The sequence below is a fragment of the Pseudophryne corroboree genome, chromosome 2 (assembly GCF_028390025.1).
Source record: "Pseudophryne corroboree isolate aPseCor3 chromosome 2, aPseCor3.hap2, whole genome shotgun sequence".
Lineage (NCBI taxonomy): Eukaryota > Metazoa > Chordata > Amphibia > Anura > Myobatrachidae > Pseudophryne > Pseudophryne corroboree.
The window spans coordinates 147,625,303-147,652,078 of record NC_086445.1 but is presented as its reverse complement, the minus strand read 5'-3'; the positions used below and the strand labels follow the sequence as shown (position 1 = coordinate 147,652,078).

Below are 26,776 nucleotides of genomic sequence, written 5' to 3'. Positions count from 1 at the left end.
CGCCAGGGGCTATTCCCATTCCTTTCCCCTTTCCCAGCATTACGTTCTGGTATTCAGGTCCTTTCATATAAGATCACCCCAGACCTGAGTATTAGAATCATAACAGAGGGTGAACCAAAAGTAGGTGGACAGTAGCGGGAATAGGGATATTTAATAGCAAAAATATTTTTTTGAAGCGCGAGAGGTAGACTTTAAAGCTGTGTAAATTGTGATGGACAGCAGTTTGAGCACCTGCGTTTATACATTTTTTTGTGCTTTTGTATTGTATGAGTAAATATAATTGTATATATAACCTCAATATAAATGTTACCATTTACTGTCCACCTACTTGTGGTTCACCCTATATATATATATATATATATATATATATATATATATTTATATATACACTGCTCAAAAAAATAAAGGGAACACTTAAACAACACAATGTAACTCCAAGTCAATCACACTTCTGTGAAATCAAACTGTCCACTCAGGAAGCAACACTGATTGACAATCAATTTCACATGCTGTTGTGCAAATGGAATAGACAACAGATGGGAATTATAGGCAATTAGCAAGACACCCCCAATAAAGGAGTTGTTCTGCAAGTGGTGACCACAGACCACTTCTCAGCTCCTATGCTTTCTGGCTGATGTTTTGGTCACTTTTGAAAGCTGGCGGTGCTTTCATTCTAGTGGTAGCATGAGACGGAGTCTACAACCCACACAAGTGGCTCAGGAAGTGCAGCTCATCCAGGATGGCACATCAATGCGAGTTGTGGCAAGAAGGTTTGCTGTGTCTGTCAGCGTAGTGTCCAGAGCATTGAGGCGCTACCAGGAGACAGGCCAGTACATCAGGAGACATGGAGGAGGCCGTAGGAGGGCAACAACCCAGCAGCAGGACCGCTACCTCCGCCTTTGTGCAAGGAGGAACAGGAGGAGCACTACCAGAGCCCTGCAAAATGACCTCCAGCAAGCCACAAATGTGCATGTGTCTACTCAAACGATCAGAAACAGACTCCATGAGGGTGGTCTGAGGGTCCGACGTCCAGAGGTGGGGGTTGTGCTTACAGCCCAACACCGTGCAGGACGTTTGGCATTTGCCAGAGAACACCAAGATTGGCAAATTCACCACTGGCGCCCTGTGCTCTTCACAGATGAAAGCAGGTTCTCACTGAGCACATGTGACAGACGTGACAGAGTCTGGAGACGCCAAGGAGAACGTTCTGCTGCCTACAACATCCTCCAGCATGACCGGTTTGGCAGTTGGTAAGTAATGGTGTGGGGTGGCATTTCTTTGGGGGGCCGCACAGCCCTCCATGTGCTCGCCAGAGGTAGCCTGACTGCCATTAGGTACCGAGATGAGATCCTCAGATCCCTTGTGAGACAATATGCTTGTGCGGTTGGCCCTGGGTTCCTCCTAATGCAAGACAATGCTAGACCTCATGTGGCTGGAGTGTGTCAGCAGTTCCTGCAAGACGAAGGCATTGATGCTATGGACTGGCCCGCCCGTTCCCCAGACCTGAATCCAATTGAGCACATCTGGGACATCATGTCTTGCTCCATCCACCAACGCCACATTGCACCACAGACTGTCCAGGAGTTGGCGGATGCTTTAGTCCAGGTCTGGGAGGAGATCACTCAGGAGACCATCCGCCACCTCATCAGGAGCATGCCCAGGTGTTGTAGGGAGGTCATACAGGCACGTGGAGGCCACACACACTACGGAGCCTCATTTTGACTTGTTTTAAGGACATTACATCAAAGTTGGATCGGCCTGCAGTGTGTTTTTTCACTTTAATTTTGAGTGTGACTCCAAATCCCGACCTCTATGGGTTAATAAATTTGATTTCCATTGATAATCTTGTGTGATTTTGTTGTCAGCACATTCAATTATGTAAAGAACAAAGTATTTAATAAGAATATTTCATTCATTCAGATCTAGGATGTGTTATTTTAGTGTTCCCTTTATTTTTTTGAGCAGTGTGTGTATATATATACACACACACACACACACACACACACACACACACACACACACACACACACACACACACACACACACACACACACGGCTGTACCTAGATATATTCTAGGCCTCAAGGCAAAAGTTTGTAAGGGGGCTTGTGTACCACCCAATGGTGAAAAATGTATATAACATATGTAACTATGACAGGGAAGGTGGGCCCCTCTCAGCTCTGGGCCCCATAGCGGCTGCACTCCCTGCAGCTATGGTAGTTATGCACTTCCCACTTAGTCTGCGCTGACCTATAGGTAATTTGAGTTCCTGTTTATTTGTTTTTAAATAAAGCTGAAGAACAGCGTTCTGCCAGCCATGAGTATATATACATGTTGCTTTTTATGACAAAACCTTCCATCTGATATTTTTTCAATAAAATAATAAAAATCTTGTAGGTGAAATTACTGTTTCATAATAAAAGAAAATTAAAACACATTTTTCTTGCATCTATTTGTTGTCTCTCTTTTATAAGTAAATTATTTTTTTAGCAGTGGGCTAAGATGATAATTGGGTACAACGCAGTTGCTGGTTCTTGTTTAATACTTAATAGCAGTGATTATGTCTGTGAAACATTAGCACAGATTACTGCTGATGTTACTCTGTGCCTACCAGAGACTGAATGCAATTTCATTGACTTACAGTTTAGCGTTCACAAAGTTTGAATACACAAAACAGAGGATTTAAGATGAAAAAAGAATTAAAAATGTTCTTTAACCTAGTCATGCGTTACACTGTGAGTCGGCTTCTTCTTCTGCAAATGAGTTGAAAAATAATTACTGCAGCTATTGTTTATCAAGCGCTTATTCCATGAAAAGCATTTTATCCCAGCCTGTTGGGTTAATACTGGATCCCAATATGATCTTGGCTATGGAGGTTTGGCTCCGATACAAAGTTTATTGAAAATATTATGTGGGATTCTAAAGCTTTTATAATAATTGATTCATTTATACATTCCGGAAGGGTCATCCAGAAACTCAGTGAGACCCAGTTTTGATAAAAACATTCCAAAGGAGCGATGTGCACTTTACTCATTGCATTAAATATCCGAATAATTCAAAGTATTTGGCAGAGAATCAGCAATTTAACAGGAGGTAGTAGCTGTATATGGATTCATGTTATTCATTTTATTTTGTTGTTGTGGTTAAAAATACATTTTTTTTATGAAGTTTTGCTAACAGATGTTTAATTTATTAATTTATTGATATAGCGCATAAATATTCGATAGCACTTTGTGGAGAATATTTGGCAACTCACATCAAGCCTTGCCCCAGCGGAGCTAACAATGTTTATTCCTTGCCACATGTACATGCACAAACTATACGTGGTAGGATTGGGAGCCAATTAACCTATTTTGCTAGGTGCCAATTGACCAATTATTTTTGAAATGTTGGAGGAAGCTAGTGCACCTGGAGGAAACTAGGGATGAGCGGGTTCGGTTCCCTGAGAACCGATCTCCCCCAAACTTCATGTCCCGGGCCCGTATCCAAGCCCGGCTTGGGACTTCCCGCTAGACTCAGAAACCAGAACGAGGCAAAACGTCATCATCCCGCTGTCGGATACTCGCGAGTTTTGGATTCCATATAAGGAGCCGCGCATCGCTGCCATTTTCACTCCAGTCCTGAAGAGTGTAGCGAGAGGACGTGTCTCCTCAGTGTCTGTGCGGGAAAGTGGTGTGGCGCGTGCACCTGCTCTTATGTGTCATTCCAGTGCTGTCTTCTGCTGCATCAGTCCAGTGGTGGTGTCTTGTGCTGCATCAATCCAGTCACAGTGGTGGTGTCCTGTGCTGCCATAAGTCCAGTGCTGCTGTATAAGTCCAACCCAGTGCAGTGATGCTCTGTTGTGCTGCATCAGTCCAGTGGTGGTGTCCTCTGCTGCCATAAGTCCAGTGGTGGTGTCCTGTGCTGCCATAAGTCCAGTTCTGCTGCTGTATAAGTTCAGTCCAGTGGTGCTGTGTTGTGCTGCATCAATCCAGTGGTGGTGTCCTGTGCTGCCATAAGTCCAGTGCTGCTGCTATATAAGTCCAGTCCAGTGGTGCTGCCATATAAGTCTAGGGGTACTGCCATATAAGTCCAGTGATACTGCCGTATAAGTCCAGGGGTACTGCCGTATAAGTCCAGTCCAGTGGTACTGCCGTATAAGTCCAGGAGTACTGCCGTATAAATCCAGTGGTACTGCTGTATAAGTACAGTGGTACTGCCGTATAATTCCAGTGGTACTGCCATATAAGTCCAGGGGTACTGCTATATAAGTCAAGTGGTACTGCCGTATAAGTCCAGGGGCACTGCCATATAAGTCCAGTGGTGCTGTCCTGTGCTGTATATTATTCACTCCAAATAAAGGGGTTACTAATATTTCATCCAAATCATTTTTACAGGGTTTGCCCTGTGTAGTGTAGGGGTACGCTCTCCTGTGCCACATATTGTGTTATATAACTCCAGAAAAATAATGGAGAACAAAAATTTGGAGGATAAAATAGGAAAACATCAAGGACCACTTCCTCCTGGTGCTGAAGCTGCTGCTACTAATCATGACATACACTATGAAATGCCATCAACGTCATCAGCCAAGACCGATATCTAATGTCATAGTAGAGGGCATGTAAAATTCAAAAAGCCAAAGTTCAGTAAAATGACCCAAAAAAATTAATTTAAATGGTCTGAGGTGAAACGTAAATTTGCCAATATGCCATTTTGAACACGGAGTGGCAAGGAACAGCTAAGGCCCTGGCCTATGTTCATGACTAGTGGTTCAGCTTCACATGACGATGGAAGCCCTCATCCTCCCGCTAGAAAAATTATAAGAGTTAAGCTGGCAAAAGCACAGCAAAGAACTGTGCGTTCTAAGATGGTATCACAAATCCTCAAAGAGAGTCCAAGTGTGTCGGCGGTTGTGATGCCTGACCTTCCCAACACTGGATGGGAAGAGATGGTTCCTTCCACCATCTACACGCCCTCTGCAAGTGCTGGAAGGAGCAGCCACAGTCCAGTTTCTGATATTCAAATTGAAGATGTCACTGTTGTAGTACACCAGGATGAGGATATGGGTGTTGCTGGCACTGAGGAGGAAGTTGACAAGAAGGATGCCGATGGTGATGTGGTTTGTTTAAATCAGGCATCGGGGGAGACAGTTGTTGTCCATGGGGTGAGAAAGCCCATTGTCATGCCTGGACAACATACCAAAAAAGCCACCTCTTTGGTGTGGAATTATTTCTCCACAAATCCGGACAACAGGTGTCAAGCCGTGTGTTGCCTTTTTCAATCCGTAATAAGTACGGGTAAGGACGTCAACCACCTAGGAACATCCTCCCTTATATGTCACCTGCAGCGCATTCATCAGATGTCATTGTCAAGTTCAGAAACTTTGGGTATGAGCGTAAGCAGTCCACTGACACCTAAATCCCTTCTTCCTCTTGTACCCAAGCTCCTGCAAGCCACACCACCACCTCCCTCAACATCAACTTTCTCCTCAGTTAGGAACATCAGTAGACCTGCAGACAATGTCACTGGCATGACTGATGAGTCCTCTCCTAACCGGGATTCCTCCGGAGGATCCTTGAGTAATACGCCTACTGCCGCTGCTGTTTCTGCTGCTGGAAGTCGATCGTCATCCCAGAGGGGAAGTTGGAAGACCACTTGTACTACTTCAGCTAAGCAATTGACTGTCCAACAGTCCTTTGCGAGGAAGATAGAATATGACAGCAGTCATCCGGTTGCAAAGCGGATAACTGAGGCCTTGTCAACTATGTTGGTGTCAGACGTACTTCCGGTATCCGCCATTAGTGCAGTGGGATTTAGATTTCACTTCACTAGGAAAGTGATTGCCGGACTGTACAGGGACATTAAGAAAAGTGTCCTCAGTGTGCTGAAAAATGCAGTTGTACCCAGTGTCCACTTAACCACGGACATGTGGACAAGTGAAGCAGGGCAAACTAAGGACTATATGACTGTGACAGCCCACTGGGTACATGTATTGCCTCCCGCAGCAACAACAGCAGCGGCACCAGTAGCAGCATCTCACAAACGCCAGCTCTTTCCTAGGCCGGCTATACTGTGTACCACCGGTTTCCGTAAGAGGCACATCGCTGGCAACCTCTTATGGAAATTGAGGCACATCATCGTACAATGGCTTACCCCAATTAGACTCTCCTTGGGATTTGTGATATCGGACAATGCCACCGATATTGTGCATGCATTACATATAGGCAGATTCCAGCACGTCCCATGTTTTGCACATACAATTAATTTGGTGGTGAAGAATTTTTGAAAAATGACAGGGGCGTGCAGGAGATGCTGTCAGTTGCCCAAAGAATTGCAGGCCACTTTCGGCATTCAGCCACTGCGTGCTGAAGACTGGAGCGCCAGCAAACACTCCTGAAGCTGCCCTGACATCACCTGAAGCAAGAGGTGGGTAACGAGGTGGAATTCAACACTCTATACTCTTCAAAGGATGGAGGAGCAGCAAAAGGCCATTCAAGCCTATACATCCACCTACAATATGGGCAAAGGAGGGAGAATGCACCTGACTCAAATGCAGTGGAGAATGATTTCCGTGTTGTGCAAGGTTCTCCAATCCTTCGAACTTGCCACACTTGAAGTCAGTTCAGACACTGCCAACTTGAGTCAGCTCATTCCCCTCATCAGGCTTTTGCAGAAGCAGCTGGAGAAATTGAAGGAGGAGCTAACATGGAGCGATTCCGCTAAGTATGTGGGACTTGTGGATGGAGCCCTTCATTTGCTTTGCCAGGATTCTAGGGTGGTCAATCTGTTGAAATCAAAGCACTACATTTTGTCTACCGTACAAGATCCTAGGTTTAAAGCCTACGTTGTATCTCTCTTTCCAGCAGACACAAGTTTGCAGAGGTGCAAAGACCTGCTGGTAAGACAATTGTCAACTCAAGCAGAACGTGACCTGTCAACAGCTTCCCCTTCATTTTCTCCCGATACTGGGGCTGCGAGGAAAAGGATAAAATTTCCTAGCCCACCCGCTGGCGGTGATGGAGGGCAGTCAGGAGCAAGTGCTGACATCTGGTCCGGACTGAAGGAGCTGCCAATGATTACTGACATGTCTACTGTCACTGCATATGATGCTGTCACCATTGAAAGAATGGTGGCGGATTATATGGGTGACAGCATCCAAGTAGGCATGTCAGACAGTCCGTATGTATACTGGCAGGAAAAAGAGGCAATTTGGAGGCCCTTGCACAAACTGGCTTTATTTTACCTAAGTTGCCCCCCCTCCAGTGTGTACTCCGAAAGAGTGTTTAGTGCAGCCGGTAACCTTGTCAGCAATCGGCGTAGGAGGTTACTTCCGCAAAATGTGGAGAAGATGATATTCATCAAAATGAATTATAAATTTCTCCAGGAAGACTTTTACCAGCAATTGCCTAGAGAAAGTACATAGGGACCTGTGATGGTGGATTCCAGTGGGGACGAATTAATACTCTGTGAAGAGGAGGATGTACATACTGAAAGGAGTGAGGAATTGGAGAATGAGGATGAGGATAACATCTAGAGTCAGTTTGTGCAAGGAGAGATGAATTGCTTCTTTTTTGTTGGGGGGATTAATTGCTTCTTTTTTTGTGGGGGCCAAACAAACCAATTATTTCAGCCACAGTAATGTGGCAGACCCTGTCGCTGAAATGATTGGTTTGTTAAAGTGTGCATGTCCTCTTTATACATAAGGCTGGGTGGGAGGGCCCAAGGACAATTCCATCTTGCACCTCTTTTGTTCTTTGCATTATGTACTGTTTGAGGCCTAGTTTATAAAACTGTCATCCTGTCTGACACTGCAGTGCCACTCCTAGATGGGCCAGGTGTTTGTGCTACACACTTGGGTCGCTTAGCTTAGTCATCCAGTGACCTCGTTGCACCTCTTTTTCTTCTTTGCATCATGTGCTGTTTGGGGCCTAGTTTTTAAAAGTGCCATCCTGTCTGACTCTGCAGTGCCACTCCTAGATGGGCCCGGTGTTTGTGCCGTCCACTTGTGTTGCTTAGCTTAGTCATCCTGTGACCTTGGTGCAACCTTTTGGCCTAAAAACATGTGGAAATGAATGTTATTGAGGTTAATAATACCGTAGGATCAAAATTACCCCCAAATGCTGTGATTTTAGCTGTTTTTATGTCTTTTTTCAAAAATGGTCAAGATCCAAAACCAAGACCCGAAAGGGTGGTTTTGGCAAAACCAATCCAGATCCAAAACACGAGCGAGGATCCAGAACCAAAACCAAAACACAATACACGAAAAGTGCCCGCCGCTCATCTCTAGAGCAAACCCATGCAATCACAGGGAGACACTCCACACAATTAGGGCCATGACGGGAAACAAACCCAAGACCTTAGTGCTATGAGGCAGTAACTATAATCATTACACCAGTCGTGCTGCCCTGCATTTGGTGACCAGGATGTCATGTCTGAGAGCATGTTACAATCATTGATGGGAGGGAGATTTAATACATACAGCTGTGCTTTGCATTGTATGACGTCTCAGTGAGTCCCGGCAATTGCTAGGTGACCGGGACATCACCACCGCCTGATGGTCCCCACCAGTAACTAAGCAACAGGACACCGGGCTGTCGCAAGTGCTGCTCTCACTGCCAGCAGTGTTTTGGATGTGCAACATGGTAGCTGCACTGACTTTTTCTATTTAGGGTCTCCTTCTCCCCCAGCGCTGCTGATAGGTCCCAGCATGTCTTATAAGGCAGTCAGGCCAACCATGCCTAGCTGACTATAGTTTGTGCTTTGGTGTACTGCTGGTCCCTGTTCCATGTGCCTACACCTTGTCTTCATTCTGTGGATACTCTGCCTGATTCCCTGCCTGTTCTAAAATCTAGCCCTTGCCTTGTCTGCTCCCACATCCTATTCCAGATTGTGTTAACCCCTTGTCTGCTTCCTCAGTGTTCTTTGTGCTCAGCCTGCAAATTATACCCTCTGCACAGTGCCTGCATTCCAGCTCACAGTGCCTCATCTGCCCTTGCTGAGATCCCTGGCCTAGCCCTGACCACTTTTCTCCATGTTCCTGTGTTGCCCATACTAACCCTCAGTCAGACGTCACTCATAATCCTGTGGCCTATTGTGTAATCCCGTACTGCTAGAGGTTTAAGTCCAGGTGGCAACCTAAGTACCAGTGTGTGTGTCATGCAATAAGGGAACAGTGGGGGCTGTTATTGGCAGAAGAACCTCTTATTGGCTCTACGGGTCTCACACAATTGCGCTGGAGTTCCATAACAAGTTTGCATAGGGAGAAAGAATGTTAATATAATGTCAGGAGTACTTATTCATGCCATTTGAAAGCAAATAATGTATTAAGATGTTGATATTACATTTTGAAACACCTGGACCATCTTCGCTCCCCCTCATGTCAATAGCTGGCTATGCCACTATCTCGCTAGGCACTGCAGAGTGCTCCACCATAAATGGAATTTGTCCATCTGTTTATTTATTGGAAATAAATGTATTTACTGCACTTCAGTACAAAACTAGGTCCGTTCATGCAGCTTATAGATACTCAGCAAGAAAGGAATGTCTACATCCAACTGTTCTACTGAAAAGTCTTCCTCCTCTGTAGATGCTGCTGGAATGCAAAGTCATTTACTTAAGGCCCCCATACATCAGAGATGTATTGGGGTAATATCCTGATCCTCCAACTTACGGGGTGGGGAATCTTAAATATTAAATATTAATGTTTAAAAATCCTGTTTCCTCGATCCTGACTGAAAACGGTCGGGATCAGCAAATCCAGCATTTTTAACATGCTTAATTTCCCCGATTCCGTGAGAATGACCAATCATCACTTGCCGCCGTTTGGCGGATCCGGACAGCGGATCGGCGGATCACCTGTTTCAGCCAGGTCGGGGAATCGAGGAATTGCTGCATAGATGTATGGGGGCCTTTAGTCCTACAGTCATGTACATTTGCACAAATGTAGGTTTTTTTTTGTTACCAAAGAACCTTTCCTAGTATCAGTGGCGTCACAAGGCGGGTGCGGGGGGTGCGGCCCGCACCCGGGTGTGACACCTGGAGGGGGTGACACCAAATGTCAGCTCCTCCATAGTGACAGGAGCCAGGTGCTGCAGTGTGAAATTCCGCTACAGCACCCGGCTCCTGTCATAGCAGAGGAGCCGACAGCACACTGAGACCGTCTCTGGGGGAAGCCCAGCATCTCCGGAGACGCTGGGCACGCCCCCAGAGTGACGATACCAGTATCCCCGCGAAGCCACGCCCCCTAGCTGTAAGACCACGCGACCTAGTACATCAGGGGTGCGCACCGGGTGTCACCACACCTGGTGACGCCTCTGCCTAGTATCCAACAAGCCCTGCTGTCCCTGCATCTGCAATGTTATTTATACCTTTATACTGCAGATGTTGGGCTCTCCATAAGTGCAATCTTACATACAGTCTAACTTTACTCTATCCCATCAGGCACCAAAGCCTACAGGTTCTGAAAGATCAGTGCCTTACAGAGCCGTAACTAGACTTTTTGGTGCCCTGTGCTAGAGAGAGAATTGGCACCACCCCCATTTTTTGCATGCATCATGGGGAAGGGACATGACAAGACTGATCCCAGACAAAGCCCATGCCCCTTCCCACTATATATATATATATATATATATATATACATATATATATATATATATATATATATACATATATATATATATATATATATCTACACTATATACACTGCTCAAAAAAATAAAGGGAACACTAAAATAACACATCCTAGATCTGAATGAATGAAATATTCTTATTAAATACTTTGTTCTTTACATAGTTGAATGTGCTGACAAGAAAATCACACAAAACTTATCAATGGAAATCAAATTTATTAACCCATGGAGGTCTGGATTTGGAGCCACACTCAAAATTAAAGTGGAAAAACACACTACAGGCTGATCCAACTTTGATGTAATGTCCTTGTGTGTGTGTGGCCTCCACGTGCCTGTATGACCTCCCTACAACCCACACAAGTGGCTCAGGTAGTGCAGCTCATCCAGGATGGCACATCAATGCGAGCTGTGGCAAGAAGGTTTGCTGTGTCTGTCAGCGTAGTGTCCAGAGCATGGAGGCGCTACCAGGAGACAGGCCAGTACATCTGGAGACGTGGAGGAGGTCGTAGGAGGGCAACAACCCAGCAGCAGGACCGCTAATAAATTTGATTTCCATTGATAATTTTTGTGTGATTTTGTTGTCAGCACATTCAACTATGTAAAGAACAAAGTATTTAATAAGAATATTTCATTAATTCAGATCTAGGATGTGTTATTTTAGTGTTTCCTTTATTTTTTTGAGCAGTCTATATATATATCTCTATCTATCTATCTATCTATCTATCTATCTATCTATCTATCTATCTATCTATCTATCTATCTATCTATCTATCTATATATATATATAAGTAATACACACATATTTGTAGAAAACTGCAGGGAAATGGATTTGGACACAAATCCTCTTTATACCACATTCATGCAGTTAACTTGAGACCTCTTTGTAGTTCAGTTACAATACCCTTTATGAAATAGCACATTTCAATATAATGCCATACCCAGGATTCACACCTATAACCTGTTCATTTCTAATCAAACACCCTACTCATTGAGCTATTTGATCCTGCTTAAAAACTATGAACACTTCCGTATATGAAGCTACTAGTACTTTGTAAAAAACATAATAATCATCATTGCAATTGAGCACATATAGGGGTATATGCAATTGCGGTCGAATTGCCGCAAAAGTTGAAAAACGGGGCATTTTCGACAAAAAAACCCTGTCGAATTGGATTCGACAATGCAATACAGTACTTTTTGACAAAAAACCTGCCGTTTCAGATTCGAATTTTGGCAATTCGACATTTTTCAAATTCGACATGTCTGCAATGGTAAAAATGCAGCTTTTCGACACAAGTATATTCAATTGAAGAATATCGATTCGACAACAGTGCTTTTCGACAGTCATTTCGTCAATTTCATTCCGCCTCATTTTGCTGTCGTGATCTAATAAAATATTTTAAAAACATGTTTTGTTTTTTTTTGATTGCCAATAGCATATCTATTTATATTAGAAGGGATTATTTACTTGGTTTGTCTATTTAGGAGCCACAAGTATTATTTAATAGATTTTTAAAAGTATATATATTTTTTTTACTGACTAAAAAAAATAGGAGAGATCAGTGCATGTTTTTCAGTGGGAAGGGGTGGGAATGGGTTAAAATTCCTGAAAAAAATTGCGTGGGGTCCCCCCTCCTAAGCATAACCAGCCTCGGGCTCTTTGAGCCGGTCCTGGTTGCAAAAATACGAGGAAAAAAATGACAGGGGATCCCCCGTATTTTAACAACCAGCACCGATCTACACAGGATTGTTGTGAGTATAATTTTATTTACAGGTACCCCGTGGATTCTACGTGGAGAAGGGGACAGAGCCTCGTGTCAACATAGGTAAGTATGTGTGTATGTCAGTGTGCATGTATGTAATAAAGTTATACTGTCACGGTGTGTGTGTACTGTGTTTATTTGGGTATTTTTATGTAGTAGAACTACAGGTACCAGCGGGCCCGTTTCCCCCCCGCATGCTGGTACTTGTGGTTCTCCAAGTACCAGCTTGCGGGGGTGGCTTGCTGGGACTTGTAGTTCTGCTACAAAAAAACAATATTCTTTTTTTTTAGACTTGGCTATCAGCCTCCCATCCGCCGCCCTTGGATGGGGGGGACAGCCTCGGGCTTCCCCCCTGGCCCTTGGGTGACTGGAGGGGGGGACCCCTTGATTTAAGGGGTCCCCACTCCTCCAGGGTACCCCAGCCAGGGGTGACTAGTTGGGGATTAAATGCCACGTCCGCAGGGACCGGTATGAAAGTGTCCCCCGGCTGTGGCATTATCTCTCTAGCTAGTGGAGCCCGGTGCTGGTGTTAAAAATACGGGGGACCCCTACGTCTTTTGTCCCCCGTATTTTTGGCACCAGGACCGGACGCAGAGCCCGGTGCTGGTTGTTAAAATACGGGGGATCCCCTGTCATTTCCCCCCCCCCCCCCCGTATTTTTGCAACCAGGACCGGCTCAAAGAGCCCAAGGCTGGTTATGCTTTGGAGGGGGGACCCCACGCAATTTTTTTCAGGATTTTTTGAACACTTTTGTGCCGTCCATGAAGTCGAATCCAGGACGCACACTATCGTCAATTGGTCCGTTTTTCAACAGCGGGACTGTCGAATCCGTTTTTTATTGAATATGTCGAATTCGGGTCCTGGCGGCCGGGATTCGACTGTCGAATTGTGTCGAATCCAAAAACGGTCGAATTCCAGCCGGAATTCGACCGCAATTGCATATACCCCATAGTGTGCAATCCAATCCCTTGCAGCCACATACTACATAGATCTGCTCAGTGCAAAGCTGATAATTTTTTCACAAAGTACAAGGTAAGCTTCTAAAAGGTTCAAGGTTAGGGCTTCAAAAAGGGGGGAAGCTGCAAGTGAAAGTAATTAAAACGGATAATTGACAAGTGCCGTCAACAGCGCCCCCTACCCTGCAGTGCTATGTGCGGTGCCCAGGGGTGTATCCAGAACTTTGTGGGCCCCATAGCAAACATTTTGAAGGGGCCCCTATCCCAATGCTTCTAGAGAGACACTTCTGTGTCGCAGCCCTATAATAGTGCCCTAATTCATTTTCTGAACCATAGTAGAGCCTTATTTAATGTTATGTCCCATAGTAGTGCCCTAGTTTCTTTTATGAATTGCAGTAGTGTTTAAGTTCACCCTATGTCACATTTCAGAGCTGCCAGTACAGTACTCTACCCCCAATACACATTATGATATATAGTAATCCACGTTCATATTGTGCCTCATTACAGTGCCCCGGTTCATATTATATAACATTAAAATGCCCTCCAGTTCATTTTATACCACACTACAATGAGCAGGTCCAGGGGCATACCTAGATATATTGCAGGCCCCAAGGAAAAAGTTTGAAAGGACCCCTATGTACCACCCAATGGCGTTAAATGTATATAACACATGTAAATTTGACAGGGAAGGTGGGCCCTCTCAGCTCTGGACCCCATAGCGGCTGCATTGCCTGCACCTTTGGTAGCTACGGCCTTGGCGGTGCCCCGTCTGCACACACCTAGTTACGGCCCTGGTGCCTTAAATCACGGTCATCCACAATTTCTATCCCTCTGTATTCACTGAAGATGCACCTAATATGAGAAGTAATAGACATCAAATCTTTAGGGAAGCTATACCAAAGTGGGGAAGTTGCCCATAACCAAACAGCTTCTACCCATCATTTTATAGTTTCTAGCTTCATATATGATTGCTAGAAACTATTCTCCACTTGTCCATTTCTCCACTATTTAGCTTTGATGCATCTCCCCCAATGTTACTAAAAATAATCTCCTAGAAAAAAAATCTATTACCTATTAGAATGTCTCTAGATAAAATCCTAATATACCCTGTAATGACTATTATTTTGTTATGTATTTTTCTGTTTAATAAGTGTTTAATATAAAAGAACAGTTTGACACTGCATTTCACAGCATTTGTGTAAATGGTAATGCCTAGAAAGACTCCAGAAATGCATAGTAGAATAATATTTTCCTTAGCTATATAAAACCTAAATAACCTTGTATGCAAGCAAAATGTATAAAACATCGCTTTATAAATTCAGATTCCTTTTGCAGAAAAAAGCAATGCAAAGTCAAAAAGAAAAAGCTTAAAAAGAAAAACAATTTAATAGAAACACCACTGAGTTGAAAAGTGTACATTTAAATAAAAAGGCTAGTGCGATATGATGGATTCAATCTAATAGTATTTTATTAAATTTTTATGGACTACACCTTATGGCAGGCATTTCCAACCTCTGTCTTCAAGGTTACTAAGGGGTATATTTACTAAAGTTTGATTTTGATCGATTGTGATCAATTTTATTCGATCTTTCTTTAGGTTAATTTCAGTCAATCTTTATCAATGTTGGTCTTTCAGGGTTAAATATAGAAACATAGAATTTGACGGCAGATAAACACTTGGCCCATCTAGTCTGCCCCTTTTTTTTTATTCTTTAGGTAATCTCAACCCTTTGTAAGGATATTCATATGCCTATCCCAAGCATGTTTAACTTGGTCTACAGTCTTAGCCTCTACCACCTCTGATGGGAGGCAATTCCACTTATCCACTACCCTTTATGTGAAGTAATTTTTCCTTACATTTCCCCTGAACCTGCCTTCCACCATTTTCAGTGTATTTCCTCGAGTTCTAATACTTTTCTTCCTTTGAAAAATGTTTCCCTCCTTGGTACTGTATATTTGAAAGTTTCTATCATGTCCCCCCTTTCCCTTTTCTCCTCTAAACTATACATATTAAGATTTTTTTAGCCTTTCTGGGTAAGTTTTGTGATGTAGGCCATGCACCATTTTAGTTGCCCTTCTTTGTACACTCTCTAATGTATGTATATCCTTCTGGAGATATGGTCTCCAGAACTGGACACAGTGTTCCAGATGAGGCCGTACCAATGACCTATACAGACAGTGGCATTATTACTTATTTTTTCCTGCTACTGATTCCTCTCCCTATGCAACCAAGCATATGACTTGCCTTTCTCATTGCTTTGTTGCATTGCTTTCCTGCCTTTAATTCACTTGAAATAGTGACTCCTAAATCCCTTTCCTCCTCAGTAGTTTCCATTATAGTACCCTTGATACTATATTTAGCCTTTGGGTTTTTGAGGCCCAAGACTTTCCCTTCAATACCTTTTGCAATGTCAACAACAAAGATATTAAAGAGAACTGGTCCAAGTACAGATCCCTAGGGTACTCCACTGGTAATATTTCCCTCCATAGGTTGCACTCTATTTATTACAACTGTCTGTTTCCTAACCTGCAACCAGGTTCTTATCCATTTAACTGTTTTATAATCCACCCCCATGCTTTCAAGTTTATTTAGCAGTCTGCGATGTGGAGCAGTGTCAAATGCCTTACTAACGTCTAGATAGGCTACATCTACAGCTCCCCCTTGATCTATTATTTTCATCACAGAGTCAAAAAAGTAATAATATTTGTTTGGCATGATCTCCCACCAGTAAAGCCACGCTGTTTTGGATCCTGTAAGTTGTTTGATTTAAGATATTCCACAACTCTTTCTTTTAATAGTTTTTCCATTACTTTCCCTACTACTGATGTAAGGCTTACTGGTCTGTAGTTACTTCCTTCTTCCTTGCTTCCACTTTTGTACAGTGGAACTACATTCACTCTTTTTCAGTCCTCTGGAATGGCACCTGTATTTAGTGACTGGTTAAATAATTCTGTTATTGGTGCCACTAGCACATCTTTTAGCTCTTTTAGTATTCTTGGGTGTATCCCATCTGGCCCCATTGATTAATCCACTTTTAGGTTTGAAAGTTCTGTTAGGGCCTTCTCCTCTGTACATGTACTTTCATCTACCTTATTTTTATGAATGTCCTTGCAGCTTAACTGTGGCCCCTTCCCTTCTCCTTCTGTAATAAATACTGGGCAAAAAATAATTATTTAGGTGATCTGCTACTGCCTTGTCTCCCTCCAGCAAATTCTCACTCTCTGTCTTAAGTCTTAATAATCCTCCATTTGATTTTCTCCTTTCATTGATATACTTAAAAAAAGTTTTGCCCCCTTTATCTACTGACTGGGCCATTTCTCCTCAGCTTCTGCCTTTGCACGTCTGATCACTTTTTTAGCATCCTTCCGTCTGTCAAGAAACACCTCTTTGTCTTTATTATTTTGAGTCTGTTTGTACTTCCTAAAAGCTATATTTTTTGCTTTCATACTAGTTGATACTTCTTTTGTGAACTACACTGGCTACCTTTTCCTGGTGCTTTTCCTAACTCTTTTGATACAAAGGTCTGTTGCCCTTAGTATTGCACTTTTCAGTTTTTCCCACCTCTCCTGCACTCCTTCCAAGTTCCTCTAGTCCACCAATGAATCACTTAAAAAATCTCCCCATTTTTGCAAAGTCAGCATTTCTAAAATCCAGCACCTTTGTTTTTGTGTGACAAGAGTTGGAATCTGTCTTTATACTAAACCATACTGCTTGATGATCACTTGATCGCAGGTGCTTACCCACATATGTATCTGATATCCTGTCACCATTTGTAAGAATTAAATTTAATATTGAGTGTTTGCTAGTGGGCTCCCTCACCAATTGCTTGAGAGATGCTCCTTGTAAGGAATTTAGAAATTTGCCACTTGTATCTGAACTTGCAAAAGACCCCTTCCAATTTGCATCAGGTAAATTAAAGTCTCCCATGATTATGATTTAAAGCCATTTTAGGGATGTCCAACAATAGGTTCCTGTCCAAATCCTGCCCCTGGCCTGGTGGTCTATAAATCACCCCAATGCGAATAATGTCCTTCTCCCCGGTTTCTGTGGTGACCAAAGAGCCTCAGTATTGTCTTCAATATTCTGTATTAAAGTAGCATTTATGCTTTTTTTTTTCACATACATTGCTATCCCTCCTCCTATTCTTCCCATTCTATCCTTCCTGAATAAATTGTATCCTGGTATAGCAAATGTCCCAGTCATGATTCTCATTGCACCATGACTCTGTAATTGCCACAATATCCAGGTTATCCCTTGTCTTTATCGCAATTAGCTCTGGAATTTTGGTGGTAATCCTGAGGTGATCGCAGCAGCAAGTTTGTTAGTAATTGGGCAGAACCATGTGCACTGCAGGGGGGGGTGTGGCAGATATAACATTTGTAGAGAGAGTTAGATTTGGGTGGGTTATTTAGTTTCTGTGCAGGGTAAATACTGGCTGCTTTATTTTTACACTGCAATTTAGATTTCAGTTTGAATTCACCCCACCCAAACAATAGACAGCATGCAATAATAAACTATGTTTCACTGAGCAACTTCCCCACACATGCAATGCCAATTACAAGCCAATCATTACATAAAAAAAATACATGAGTTTGCATAAGAGAGAACTATAGTGAGCAGATTGGGAATGTCTTTTCATAGTTTAAAAAGACAACATTGGTACACGTGAGAAATCAGATGTTTTTGGTAAGCTATAGACATAATTTGAGTATTTGCGGACAGAGGCATCACTAGGGTTGGTGTCACCCGGTGTGGTAACTCATGGTGTCACCCCCTATTGGACCTCCTCCCGTATCACACCACATGGAATCCTTATTAATATCATAATTCAGGAGGCAGTCAATTGACCGTCAGACAGTATCCCAGCGGTCAATATACCGATGGCGGAATCCCGTCACTCGCTGCAATACCGGCTGGTTTCCCCACTTGGGTGCTGTTCCACGTAACCACCTGAGGGGGAAGGCCCGAAGCATGGTGAGCACAGCGAGCTCACGAGGGGACATGCTGCGCTCGATGCCGGGATCCCGGCTGTTGAGCTCCCGGCCTCGGTCTCCTGATCGTGGGGATCTCTTACTGATCCCCATAATTCCTGTATATCACTGAATGAAATGGCAATAGCAGTGACATAAAACAGCTAACAAAATTAACATTATACCTTTATATCCTTGGTTTCCCAAGGAAGGGGCATGACCACACAATAGTACCCCCAATACAAATTACAGTACACGGTAGCACAATCCTATTCACATTACACTGCACATGATGTCACTTATACACATTACATCACACAGTAGTACCCCTTATACATGTTATGCTGAACAATAGTACCGAAGGTGGCAGGTGGTGACTGAGGTGTCAATAGGTGACAAAGTGGTAGATGGTGACAGGGAGAAGGTGACAGAGTGTCAGTGGATGATAGGAGTTGCAGACAGGCAGAGGCAGTGGGTGACTGGGTAGTCAGTGGGTGAGAGGAAGAGGAAGATGGGAGGCAGAGGGTAACAGCGAGGGAGTCTGTGTGTTATGTAGAGACAGGTAGTGACAGCTAGAGATGAAAGGAAGAGGCAGTGGGTGACAAGGGAAAGGCAGTGGGTGAAATAGGGAAGCAGAGGGTGACAGGGAGTGGCATAGGGTGACAGTGGTAGACAGCGAGAGGCATAGGGTGACAGGGGAAGACAGACCAGTGCCGTAACTAGACATTTTAGCGCTGTGTGCAAGAAACAGCATCGCCCCCCCCCCCCCCCCCCCAGCATTCAAAATAGGGCCAATGCGCGTCGTAGGTGTGTGCCAAAAATATAGGGGTGGCTTCATGGGGAAGGGACATGACCACAAAATAATACCAATTCATATTACGTTGCACAGTAGACTCCATTATTCAAATTACCTCAAACAGTAGTGCCACTTACACACATTACACCAGGTAGAACCTCTGCCACACATTACAGCAGGTAGAATCCCCTCTGACACATTATGGTGTATATTTAACCCACCCTCCCCCCTGAAATATCCTGTATTTGCCCCTGTGCCTGCCCACCTACCCCCCTCTTCCATGCTGTGCTGCTTGTTTATGTTGATAGTACCTTTTGTCCTGAACTGAGCGGCTCTTCAGCTATAAGTCCCTTCAGCCTGTCACTGCAGGAGTCGGGGGAGAAGGCGGATCTCAACTGCCACGGGCACAGGAGCTGGAGGAGAAGGCGGATCTCAATCGCCATGGCCCGCGGGCACTGCAGCACAGATCATCACTCTGCACAAGGGAGTCTCCCAGCGCAGCTGTTAGCGCCTGCGGGTGGGGAGGATCGGGAGTCGCGCAGCTCAGTGTAACCACGCATTGTCTTATGCCTATAGGCAACAAAGGTTACATAGTCAAGAAATTGTAATTTCGATACATTATATGTTTCAACTCACAGCCCTGCAAACAGTATTTTACCATAATTAGTTATTAAACAACTCTAAGTTGCATACACAGTATAAAACAATTATATTATGCCATAAAGTAAACATTAAATTTTTTTTTTTTAAGTGAATTTACAAGAATGCCAGTGGAGGACAAGAAAGAGCCATGAGTCTGTGCATGACAGGTCTCTGTAATTGTTTCAAATACTGTTCTGTCAGATTACAGATACCTGCAATTCCTAATTTGGGGAGGTGGGATCTTGTCTCTTCATGCATATAATAATGGGTCACCTTTACACTTTGCATATAGACTGACAATGTATAAATCTCCTGCCCATAACTTCTGCACAGGGAGAGATGGTATGACACCCTCCTGTGAGGCTGGGACACAGCAGCAGTGACATGGTCACTCCATGATGATGACCCGCAGGCTGCACTGAGACCTGTCATATCACACACACACATTTACTACTCACCCAACCTCTACGGCTTTCACATCAGCAAGCTGTGTTTGACACCTCTGTGTGTGCAGGGCAGACATACTTGGTTGCTATGGAGCACAAAACAACATTAGTTCCGGGAGAGACAAGGTTCCGCTCCTGTGACACACAGAAGAGGCGGTCTGTATAGATGACACTGCCATGCTTTCCTGAAGACTGTAAAAGCACCAACTGACTGAGTAAATACCTTGCTAACATTTTCATGGTTTGTCTGCATTTCATTAGTTGTACATTGCACAGGATGGGGCCGGGGGGGGGGGGGGGGGAGTTGTACATTGCACAGGATGGGGGCGGGAGGAGGGGGATGTCGGACGGATATTGATTGCAGCTTCACACGCTGCTGCACTGTAAGCTCCGGCTTGGCTGAGAGAGGAGGCGGCTCTGTGCTGGCGTGGGGCGGGCATTGCTCACAGCAGCACTGATAGCTCCGGCTTTGGGGCGGGGGGGAGGCAGAACAGTTACTTACCAGTAGATTGTGCGGCCGGCTGATTGCGCCCCAGGTCATGTTGCGCTGTGTGCAAGGCACACAGCGCACATACCTAGTTACGGCACTGAGGCAGACGGTGACAGCGGAGTGGTGACAGTGAGAGGCAAAGGATGATAGGGAGAGGCAGCGGGCGACTGGGGAAAGGTAGTGGGTGACTGGGGAGGACTGTGGGTGACAATGACAGTGTTCTCACCAGAAGATGTTTGAATCTGGCGGCATTATGAAGTACAGTAGGTGGGAAGGGGAGCAGGGTGGGGAGAGGTGGACCTGATGTCTGTGGTGGCATCAGGTCTCAGGGGTCCCTGGGGCCATGTTTGCCTTCACAAATATTATTGGGGTCTCAGGGGGCAGCAGGATGCGTGTGTGAGTGTGAGCATGAACACAATCTGCTGCTGTGGCTGGGTAGAGCGGGACTCCCTCCAGTGGCTACACTGGTAGAGCAGATGTAGGAGAGGAGATGATTTACAATACTAGTTATACTTACTTCTGCGTCGTCTCAGTGTGCTGGATTAATTTGTGCAGGCAGACAGGGCTGTTCTTCACTTAGCCGCAATCGTATCACCGCCTCCCCTTCAGCGCACATCTAGTCCCCGGCTGGCAGTGGCAGTGGCACTCAAGAGGCAGAGAGGAGAAGCCAGGGAGTGGTAACAGGCAAGGTCCGCATTGACTCTCCTCCTGACCTCCGTGGCTCCGTCCTCCTAACCCAGGGTCCACTCCTATCACGGGCGGCTGACAGAGCGGCAGCCGCAGCGTAATTTATCTGATTGTCATTGACCAACGCAAGCTCCGCCACTAGGGGTGCGGGTGTGCGGCTCATTTTGGTGTCACCCCATTGAATGGTGACACCCGGGTGCGGGCCGCACCCCCCGCACCCCCCTCTTGACGCCACTGGTTGCGGATGAAGTGGAAAGGTCTTGCAGCATTCCTAACACAGATTTAAGTTACAATTTATAGGTTACTCAGACTGGAGTAGTTTGATGTGTACAGGAATTGGACTCACATTTGGTTGAAAGCAATCCTTCAGTGGTCCAGATTGTGGCTTGATTGTTGTCCTTCTGTTTTCTTTTGGTTTAACGTCCGTGAAACGTCGAAATTATGTTTAAAATTGTAGTTATCCTTTTAATAATGTTCTTTGAAGTAATGGCCACAAGCCTATCGGCCCAAGCTGACTAAATGCTCTTGGACCAAGCATGTGAATACACTGATTACACCCAACTCCAATGAACCCTCCCTCAGCTATGGCTAGTAATAAAACAGTTTAAAGAAAACAAGCTACCATACCAACCAACTGAGATTTAACAGAGGCATGCCCTCATTCCTTTACTCAGGAGATAACATTCCCATTTATCAATAGCAACCCATCATGTGCATAAGCAACCTAATATAAAAGCAGATGCCTTATGCCTATAGCAATGCTATAATACTTATCACCCAATTTGCTAATTAGTATTTCAGTGCAATCAGTAGTGATAATATGCATCTCTCATTTTCGATATACCTAGACAAGTATATATTCACAAGCAGTCATTTGGGTGCAATGCTCTGCAGGAGGGTAATAGATGGAATTACCTATGTTCTAGTCCTAGTCACAGCATTTCAGCAGTTGATATCATAGGAAATGTAGTTCATCCCCAATAGTGGAAATATTATAAATTAATATTGCACATTCTTTTTTTTCTAGTTGTGTCATTTATATTATAATAATAATTATGGGTGTAAGGAAAAGGCTATATGTAGAATGTCCATTTTTTGTGTTTGTCCCATTTTTCTTCACCTAATCCAGTGGTTTCCAATCTTTTTGAATCACGGCGCCCTAGAATATCAGAATTTTTTTCATGGCACCCCTAGGCCAAAATTTCTTATTGAGAACTTTAGAAAGAAATATTACATTAAGTAGATTGCGTTTATATGTCATCCTTAGGGTCAGTTGTGTAGTGAGGGACAAGATTTGCTTCTGTTTGGCCACATATTTTCTGACTGGCAGCCACCAGCACTGGTTTTACCTATTATATTGACCATGAATAATTTGAATTGGTCCTGGACCACCAACCCAGGGCACCCCTGCAAGTGTCCTAAGGCACCCTAGGGAGCCACGGCACACAGTTTGGGAACCTCTGACCTAATCCCAAACCCTCTGAGACTTGGTCCATGTGATTGTCTCCTCATTATACAATTAGTGATGAGCACCGGAAATTTTTCGGGTTTTGTGTTTTGGTTTTGGGTTCGGTTCCACGGCCGTGTTTTGGGTTCGAACGCGTTTTGGCAAAACCTCACCGAATTTTTTTTGTCAGATTCGGGTGTGTTTTGGATTCGGGTGTTTTTTTCAAAAAACCCTAAAAAACAGCTTAAATCCTAGAATTTGGGGGTCATTTTGATCCCAAAGTATTATTAACCTCAATAACCATAATTTCCACTCATTTTCAGTCTATTCTGAACACCTCACACCTCATAATATTATTTTTAGTCCTAAAATTTGCACCGAGGTCGCTGGATGACTAAGCTCAGCGACCCAAGTGGCCGACACAAACACCTGGCCCATCTAGGAGTGGCACTGCAGTGTCACGCAGGATGGCCCTTCCAAAAAACACCCCCCAAACAGCACATGACGCAAAGAAGAAAAAAAAGAGTCGCAATGAGGTAGATGTGTGAGTAAGCTAAGCGACCCTAGTGGCCGACACAAACACCTGGCCCATCTAGGAGTGTCACTGCAGTGTCACGCAGGATGGCCCTTCCAAAAAACACCCCCCAAACAGCACATGACGCAAAGAAAAAAAGAGGCGCAATGAGGTAGCTGTGTGACTAAGATAAGCGACCCAAGTGGCCGACACAAACACCTGGCCCATCTAGGAGTGGCACTGCAGTGTCACGCAGGATGGCCCTTCCAAAAACTACTCCCCAAACAGCACATGACGCAAAGAAAAAGGAAAGAAAAAAGAGGTGCAAGATGGAATTGTCCTTGGGCCCTCCCACCCACCCTTATGTTGTATAAACAGGACATGCACACTTTAACCAACCCATCATTTCAGTGACAGGGTCTGCCACACGACTGTGACTGAAATGACGGGTTGGTTTGGACCCCCACCAAAAAAGAAGCAATTAATCTCTCCTTGCACAAACTGGCTCTACAGAGGCAAGATGTCCACCTCATCATCATCCTCCAATATATCACCGTGTACATCCCCCTCCTCACAGATTATCAATTCGTCCCCACTGGAATCCACCATCTCCGCTCCCTGTGTACTTTGTGGAGGCAATTGCTGCTGGTCAATGTCTCCACGGAGGAATTGATTATAATTCATTTTAATGAACATCATCTTCTCCACATTTTCTGGATGTAACCTCGTACGCCGATTGCTGACAAGGTGAGCGGCGGCACTAAACACTCTTTCGGAGTACACACTTGTGGGAGGGCAACTTAGGTAGAATAAAGCCAGTTTGTGCAAGGGCCTCCAAATTGCCTCTTTTTCCTGCCAGTATAAGTACGGACTGTCTGACATGCCTACTTGGATGCGGTCACTCATATAATCCTCCACCATTCTTTCAATGGGGAGAGAATCATATGCAGTGACAGTAGACGACATGTCCGTAATCGTTGTCAGGTCCTTCAGTCCGGACCAGATGTCAGCATCAGCAGTCGCTCCAGACTGCCCTGCATCACCGCCAGCGGGTGGGCTCGGAATTCTGAGCCTTTTCCTCGCACCCCCAGTTGCGGAAGAATGTGAAGGAGGAGATGTTGACAGGTCGCGTTCCGCTTGACTTGACAATTTTCTCACCAGCAGTTCTTTGAACCCCAGCAGACTTGTGTCTGCCGGAAAAAGAGAGATCCAAGGTAGGTTTTAAATCTAGGATCGAGCACGGTGGCCAAAATGTAGTGCTCTGATTTCAACAGATTGACCACCCGTGAATCCTTGTTAAGCGAATTAAGGGCTCCATCCACAAGTCCCACATGCCTAGCGGAATCGCTCTGTGTTAGCTCCTCCTTCAATGTCTCCAGCTTCTTCTGCAAAAGCCTGATGAGGGGAATGACCTGACTCAGGCTGGCAGTGTCTGAACTGACTTCACGTGTGGCAAGTTCAAAAGGTTGCAGAACCTTGCACAACGTTGAAATCATTCTCCACTGCGCTTGAGACAGGTGCATTCCACCTCCTATATCGTGCTCAGTTGTATAGGCTTGAATGGCCTTTTGCTGCTCCTCCAACCTCTGAAGCATATAGAGGGTTGAATTCCACCTCGTTACCACTTCTTGCTTCAGATGATGGCAGGGCAAGTTCAGGCGTTTTTGGTGGTGCTCCAGTCTTCTGTACGTGGTGCCTGTACGCCGAAAGTGTGCCGCAATTCTTCTGGCCACCGACAGCATCTCTTGCACGCCCCTGTCGTTTTTTAAATAATTCTGCACCACCAAATTCAAGGTATGTGCAAAACATGGGACGTGCTGGAATTTGCCCAGATTTAATGCACACACAATATTGCTGGCGTTGTCCGATGCCACAAATCCACAGGAGAGTCCAATTGGGGTAAGCCATTCTGCGATGATCTTCCTCAGTTGCCGTAAGAGGTTTTCAGCTGTGTGCGTATTCTGGAAAGCGGTGATACAAAGCGTAGCCTGCCTAGGAAAGAGTTGGCGTTTGCGAGATGCTGCTACTGGTGCCGCCGCTGCTGTTCTTGCGGCGGGAGTCCATACATCTACCCAGTGGGCTGTCACAGTCATATAGTCCTGAGTCTGCCCTGCTCCACTTGTCCACATGTCCGTGGTTAAGTGGACATTGGGTACAACTGCATTTTTTAGGACACTGGTGACTCTTTTTCTGAGGTCTGTGTACATTTTCGGTATCGCCTGCCTAGAGAAATGGAACCTAGATGGTATTTGGTACCGGGGACACAGTACCTCCAACAAGTCTCTAGTTGGCTCTGCAGTAATGATGGATACCGGAACCACGTTTCTCACCGCCCAGGATGCCAAGGCCTCAGTTATCCGCTTTGCAGCAGGATGACTGCTGTGATATTTCATCTTCCTCGCAAAGGACTGTTGGACAGTCAATTGCTTGGTGGAAGTAGTAAAAGTGGTCTTACGACTTCCCCTCTGGGATGACGATCGACTCCCAGCAGCAACAACAGCAGCGCCAGCAGCAGTAGGCGTTACACGCAAGGATGCATCAGAGGAATCCCAGGCAGGAGAGGACTCGTCAGAATTGCCAGTGACATGGCCTGCAGGACTATTGGCATTCCTGGGGAAGGAGGAAATTGACACTGAGGGAGTTGGTGGGGTGGTTTGCGTGCGCTTGGTTACAAGAGGAAGGGATTTACTGGTCAGTGGACTACTTCCGCTGTCGCCCAAAGTTTTTGAACTTGTCACTGACTTATGATGAATGCGCTGCAGGTGACGTATAAGGGAGGATGTTCCGAGGTGGTTAACGTCCTTACCCCTACTTATTACAGCTTGACAAAGGCAACACACGGCTTGACAAATGTTGTCCGCATTTCTGTTGAAATACTTCCACACTGAAGAGCTGATTTTTTTGGTATTTTCACCAGGCATGTCAATGGCCATATTCCTCCCACGGACAACAGGTGTCTCCCCGGGTGCCTGACTTAAACAAACCACCTCACCATCAGAATCCTCCTGGTCAATTTCCTCCCCAGCGCCAGCAACACCCATATCCTCCTCATCCTGGTGTACTTCAACACTGACATCTTCAATCTGACTATCAGGAACTGGACTGCGGGTGCTCCTTCCAGCACTTGCAGGGGGCGTGCAAATGGTGGAAGGCGCATGCTCTTCACGTCCAGTGTTGGGAAGGTCAGGCATCGCAACCGACACAATTGGACTCTCCTTGTGGATTTGTGATTTCGAAGAACGCACAGTTCTTTGCTGTGCTTTTGCCAGCTTAAGTCTTTTTTCATTTTTCTAGCGAGAGGCTGAGTGCTTCCATCCTCATGTGAAGCTGAACCACTAGCCATGAACATAGGCCAGGGCCTCAGCCGTTCCTTGCCACTCCGTGTGGTAAATGGCATATTGGCAAGTTTACGCTTCTCCTCCGACGATTTTATTTTAGATTTTTGAGTCCTTTTTTTA

General features: G+C 44.9%; 1 protein-coding gene across 1 annotated transcript in view; it reads right to left on the bottom strand.

Moving 5' to 3' along the window:
- Nucleotides 1–20,270, bottom strand: part of LOC135004291 (uncharacterized) — a 512,715-nt gene extending 492,445 nt beyond the window's left edge. The window contains exons 1-2 of the transcript XR_010205134.1: nt 20,193–20,270; nt 19,404–19,662 (exon numbers count right to left, since the gene is read on the bottom strand). The gene's annotated coding sequence lies outside the window, so the exon portion shown is untranslated. The remainder of the gene's footprint in view (nt 1–19,403; nt 19,663–20,192) is intronic.
- Between the last annotated feature and the right edge of the window lie 6,506 nt (nt 20,271–26,776).